Below are 6,064 nucleotides of genomic sequence, written 5' to 3' on the forward strand. Positions count from 1 at the left end.
AACCTCTTCCCCAATGAAAAAAATCCTAGTTGCAGATGCAACTCAAAGCTAAAATCCTAGTGTCCGTGTATGTGATCCAGTAAACTCTCCTCAAACCTCTGAACACACACTGAGCTAAGCCCCTCATTCATGCCCAGAACAAACATTAACCCCAGGCACAGATTAATTCTTGACTCTGTTTATAGACTAGAACATATGACTGGCCTCAGACTGAGCCCCAACTCCAGCCATATCTGAGCCATAATCTGAATTCTAATCCTTGTCATGTATTGAATCCTATCTCTGGTCTCCATAGGAGCATTGTTGGCCCTGGTACTGCATGGCTCCTCCAAAGCAGGACAGACGGTCAAGGAAGGTTCAGTAACAGTTGTTTCAAAGAGTTCTGGACACAGGACTGTGATGTCAGCAATCTTTCTCTAGTATCCTGGCATTGAATCCTTTGACTGATGTGGACCTAACGACCTACTAATTCCATGTTGTATAGCTCTAATAGTTTTAGCTTGTGACAGTCCCTCATGTCCTATCCTTTTGACCTATCACTGTGACTTACCTTTGTTGAAGACTTCTGGACCAATGTTCAAAATTGCCTGGCCTCTTGGTGTAGCTTGAGCCGAGGATATTACAAGCAAACTCCAAAGAAGCGCCAGGCCCCATGGCTGGAACATCTTTATTCCTATAATCAGCAGAGAATATGGAATAATCACAATGCCTCATGGAGGTGAAACAATCCTATTAGAAGGACCAGGCAAGAAGAAGAATTTTGGAAAAGGGTATGCCTGGTTTAAAAACAGGGCTTGTTGTTGGATGCAAATATATAATAAAAGCAAGGGAGATAAGGAAGGAAGGAAGGAAGGAAGGAAAACAAGCATTTATTAGGTTCCTACTACGTGCCTGGTACTGCGCTAAGTGCTTTACAAATATTATCTCATTGATTCTCACAATAATTCTGGAAGGTAGGTGCTGTAATTATCCCCATTTTGCAATTGAGGAAACTGAGGCAGAGGTCAAGTGTCTTACCCAGGATTACACAAATCGTAAATGTCTGAGGTCACATTTGAAGCTCAGGTTTCTAGCTGCCTCTAGGCATTTCATTAAATGCCTTTGTTTTGAACTAATTTTGTCATGTGGCTGACTCGTAAATTCAACCTGTAATTTGAACCTGGGGTAGCTGGAGTTTTCTGAAGGGTCTCATGTGCAAGAAGGTGTGACCCAAGTGCTACCTAAACCACAACTTGGCCTTTTAAGGGCAAGGATATGACCCTAGGCAGGATCCTTCTGTCTAAGCTGACTCTTTAAAGTGAAAGGCTCATTATGTAAGATAGTCTTCAAAGTTCCTTATAACTCAAATGTTTTATAGTTCTAAGAGCTACCCCATCCTTCCTCTCCACCAGATCCCCTTTGGACATTTTGCTGGGATTTGCAGCATGATGGGAAGCATTCATTCAATATCCATCTATTAAGTGCCTGCTGAGTGAAGAACCCCATGCTAGGTGCTGGAGGAGACAAAAATCAGCTATACCATCATCCCCACCCTTATAGAACTCACAGTCTAATATGGGAATAAGACATATACACATAAGAAACAAGATTGCAGTGCATTAGAGGAGTGTAAAATTGTGCTGTGTAAGGGTCTGCAGGGGATGGTTGTGACCAACTGCGTGAGTCAGGGAAGACTTCTTGGAGAAAGCAGCAATTGAATTGGGTGGGAGCAGAGTATAAGAAGACTGGATAACACTGTTGGTCTTTCCAAGTTTCACTGCCAACACCTCTTCCTGCCTCATCCCTCTTATTCAGTGGAACTCAAGGCCAGGAGTAAAAGAGGAATTCCTTTTTACCACATGGTTGGGGACCACTGCCTACAGGGTAAAATCTAAACTCACTAATCCAACATTTGAAGCCTTCCAAAATCTGGCTCCACCCTATTTGTCTAGCTCTGTCCCATACTTGCTACTTGCCTGCGTAACCCCACACCCCTTTCAGTCAGGCTTTTTCCCCCAATCTCCCCCTTTCCCAGTGCTAGGCTCATTCCCTCCTCCTGTGCCTTGGCTCAGGTCCACCATACCTAGGATGACGTACTCTGCTTTTAAGGCCCTGCTTAATTTCCAAGCCCTGACAGAAAGCCTGAACAACCCAGTTCAGACATCCTTTGAGCTATACACCCTTGACTCTCTGATTCTTAGTCCACACTGTCTTGTGATATCTCTCATATTATTTGACTCTTCCTTAATTACCAGAAGAGCAGGCTGGCTTTCAAAGACACAGAAGAACTAGAGGCCAAATTGCCAACATTCGCTGGATTACGGAGAAAGCAGAGTTCCAAGACAAACCTCTACTTTTGCTTCATTGACTACACAAAATCCTTTAACTGTGTGGATCACAACAAAATGTGACAAATCCACAAAGAAGTAGGAGTACCAGATCATCTTACTTGTCTCCTGAGTAACCTGTATGTGGACCAAGAAGCAACAGTTAGAACTGAACATGGAACAACTGATTGGTTTAAGATTGGAAAAGGAGTATAACAAGGCTGTATGTTGTCACCTTATTTATTTAACTTGTATACAGAGTATATCATGCAAAATGCCAGACTGGATGAATCAAAAGTTGGAATTGCTGGAAGAAATGTCAACAATCTCAGATATACAGATGATACCACTCTGATGGCAGAAAGCAAAGAGAAATTAAGAAGCCTCTTGGTAAGAGTGAAAGAAGAAAGTATAAAAGCTGTCTTGAAGCTTAACATAAAAAAAAACCGTAAGATTTTAGCAAGTGGTCCCAATCATTTCCTGGCAAATAGAGGGAGAAGAAATGGAAGCAGTGTCAGATTTTATATTCTTGGGTTCAAAGATCACTGTAGACAGCAACTGTAGCCATGAAATTAAATGACCCTTGCTCCTTGGAAGGAAAACTGGCAAATTTGGACAGATTACTAAAAAGCATTAAAAATAACACTTAGCTGACAAAGATTCATATAGTCAAAGCTATGATTCTCCCAGTAGCAATGTACAACTGTGAGAGTTAGACTATAAGGAAAGCTGAGCACTGTAGAATCGATGTTTTTGAATTGTGGTACTGGAGAGGACTTTTGTGAGTCCCTTGGACAACAAGGAAGTCAAATCAGTCAATACTTAAAGAAATAAATTTAGGCTATTCACTGGAAGGTCAAATACTAAAGCCAAAGCTTAAATACTTCGGTCACAAAATGAGAAGATGGTACTCATTGAAAAAGACCTGGTGGTTGGAAAAGATTGAAGACAAAAGGAGAAGGAGATGGCAAAGGAGGAGATGGATAGATAGTATCATGGAAACAAGGAACATGACTTTGGACAGACTTCAAGAGATAATGGAGGATAGATGAGCCTGGTATGGGATGGTTCACAGGGTCATGAAAAGTCAGACATGACTGAGCAACTGAACAGAAATAACAAAAATAGATCCCAAAGACCAGGGTTTCAGCCCTGGCCTCGATTCTCACTAACTCTGTGACCTTTGGTAACCCCTTCATCCCTTTAGACCTCAGTTTCTTTATCTGTCAAATGAGGATAATAATGCTTTGTATTACCTACCTCACAGGGCTATTGTCAGGAAAGTACTTTGTGAACCTTAAAGTACTACAGAAATGGAAGTTATAATTAACTCTACGTGTGTTTTGTCTTCCCGAATAGACTGTGGGCTTCCTGAAGCCAAGGGCTATGTCTTCTCCTACTCTTATTTCTCCCACAGTGTCTTTTCTTGGCTTCCTATCTCACAGTTTTCTCTCCTATTAGACTGTGAACTCCTTAGAGCAGGGACTATGGTTTTGCCTTTCGTTGTATTCTCATCACTTAGTAAGTTGCCTGGTAGTTGGCAGTTGGTGGTTAACAAATGTTTGTTGATTGACTGATTATAAAGGATCATTCATTTCATTGTATAGATCCATGATTTCATCTCTTTGGGTACTCCCTCTAGCAACATAGATTCCAGCCCTCCAGGCTTTTCTAGACAGGCTTAATTGATTGTCACAGATGAAAAACTCCATCTTCTGTTGGCCAAGCCCCTGGTGATGGGTTATGGGTCTAGTTGCATTGTCTAAGCTCATCCTTAGATAACACACAGTACATATCACCAGAACTAATACCTGAAGTCCTTCCAGCTGGGTAGGATGCATTTGTTCTCTACTAGTAGAGCCTTCAAGAAGTCAAGGTCACTGTCATAACACAATGGGGCATTGGAAGAGGAAACTAGTCCAAGGAAGAATTTAATCATTGTCTATCTGATTGAGACTTCCTGGCAGAGAAGTTCTGGCCCTAAAGGTTCAAAATGTTTCCACAAATTTCCTGCAGGGATCTGCTGCTGAAGGTTGCATATTTTATGAATCAGTGCCATCACTGAGAGACGTTTTGTCTTGCCATCATTGAAGAACACACCTGGTGACTCCCATCTCTACTGCCACAGGGAATTGTGCTGCAATTACCCATGAGTGGAGGAGGCCAGACCAAGGCCATGGCCAACTTGATGGAAAACAGAACTGGCAGAACTAAAGCAAAAGTTGGAAATGAAGACTAGAACCAACTAGAGAGGAAGGTGAGGGTTGACAGTGGGTTAAATTAGAGAGCATGCTGGACATGGAGTCACGGAATGTGGGTTCAAGTCCTATCTCTGACCCTTACTAGCTGCATTACCTCAGGTAAGTCAGTTTCCCCTTTTGGGACTCAGTTTCATCATCCATAAAATAGAGCTAATCCTCACACTAACTCAAAAGGTCATTATGAACAAAGTATTTCCTTAAACCTTAAACCTTAAAGTCCTTAAGTAAACCTTAAAGTCCTTTTAAAATATGAATAGTTAATATTACTTTTTTTTTAATCATTAACACATAGAAGGTAGTGGTAAAAAAAAAAAATGTTACAAGCCAGGCAACAAGGTCAGGATCCAAGAATGATGTAAAAGCCAAAGGTCATGACAGAAGTAGTCCAAGCTGACACAGCATGCCTGACAGCTTTATGTAGACTGAAGAGTTCTGGGCTGGGACTCAGAAGGACCGGGTTCTATCTTAACACACACTTTAGACAAGACATTTCACCTATGCTTGGTCCCAGAGGATAGAATAAGGAGCAGTAGATGGAGATTACAAAGAAGTAGGTTCTGGTTCGACATAAGGTAAAACTTTCTACTTATTAGATCTATCAATAAAATAGTATACATTGATTCAGAAAATAGTGAGTTACCCATCACTAGAAGGCTTTGCCAAAGGCTAAGTTTGTTGAGAAGAAATTCCTGTTTTGGTGTGGATTAGACTAGATGGCCTCTGAGATTCTGATTTTCTCTGACCCTTGGTTTCCTTAACTGTAAAATAAAGAGGCTAGCCTAGACAATCTTTAAGGTGTATGTTAGCTCTTGTAAACAAGTCAAAAAGGAGGGGACTTCCTGACAAGATGGCTGCCCGCCCAGCTTCCACAATAAAAGCCTGGAATTTTCACAGGTTGGAGTAATGATCAAGAAATCCAATCAGAAACCATAGTAAGTGACTTCTTCTATCCTAGAACTGCATAAGAGGTCAGCAAGAAGCCAAAAGGCAATAGGAATGCCCCGCATAGTGTTTTAGGGCTATTAGAGATAGCTAGACACACACACCCATGCATGAGCTAGTGAGCCTACAAGGTTCTGTGTCCTGAGGCAACAATAGAAGAGGGCTCCCCTGAGAAAGCCCCAAGATAATCAGAAAACTCTAAGGTGGGGGTCTTGGGAAGGGGGTGAGGAGTGCCGCATTGTGAGTAGTGGCCACCCTGGAGCTTCAGCACCCAGATTGGAATACTCCAGCCCCAAGGGCCTCTGAGGTCCCCAACACTCTATACTGTGATGCCAGAAAGAACCACGAAGATCCATCCCACTGAACCTCATGGGTCCAGAGCAACCTAATCCTGGGACACCACACCACCCAACATCATAGCAGGGGGAAAAGCTTAATTTTGGCACAAAGCCCCAGTTCAAGAACTAAAACTGGAGAGACAAATAAATTAGACACTGACCAGTGTCAAAAATTATTGCAAATCTGGAGATTGTCCCTAAAGAAGGAAAAATTCAC

General features: G+C 42.0%; 1 long non-coding RNA gene across 1 annotated transcript in view; it reads right to left on the reverse strand.

Moving 5' to 3' along the window:
* The window catches only part of LOC114047351, an 18,004-nt gene that overhangs the window by 9,501 nt on the left and 2,439 nt on the right, over positions 1-6,064 (reverse strand). The window contains exon 2 of the long non-coding RNA XR_003569590.1: positions 551-673. This is a non-coding gene — a long non-coding RNA (uncharacterized LOC114047351). The remainder of the gene's footprint in view (positions 1-550; positions 674-6,064) is intronic.

This window comes from Vombatus ursinus, unplaced genomic scaffold (genome assembly GCF_900497805.2).
Source record: "Vombatus ursinus unplaced genomic scaffold, bare-nosed wombat genome assembly UNPS02014786.1, whole genome shotgun sequence".
Classification (NCBI taxonomy): domain Eukaryota; kingdom Metazoa; phylum Chordata; class Mammalia; order Diprotodontia; family Vombatidae; genus Vombatus; species Vombatus ursinus.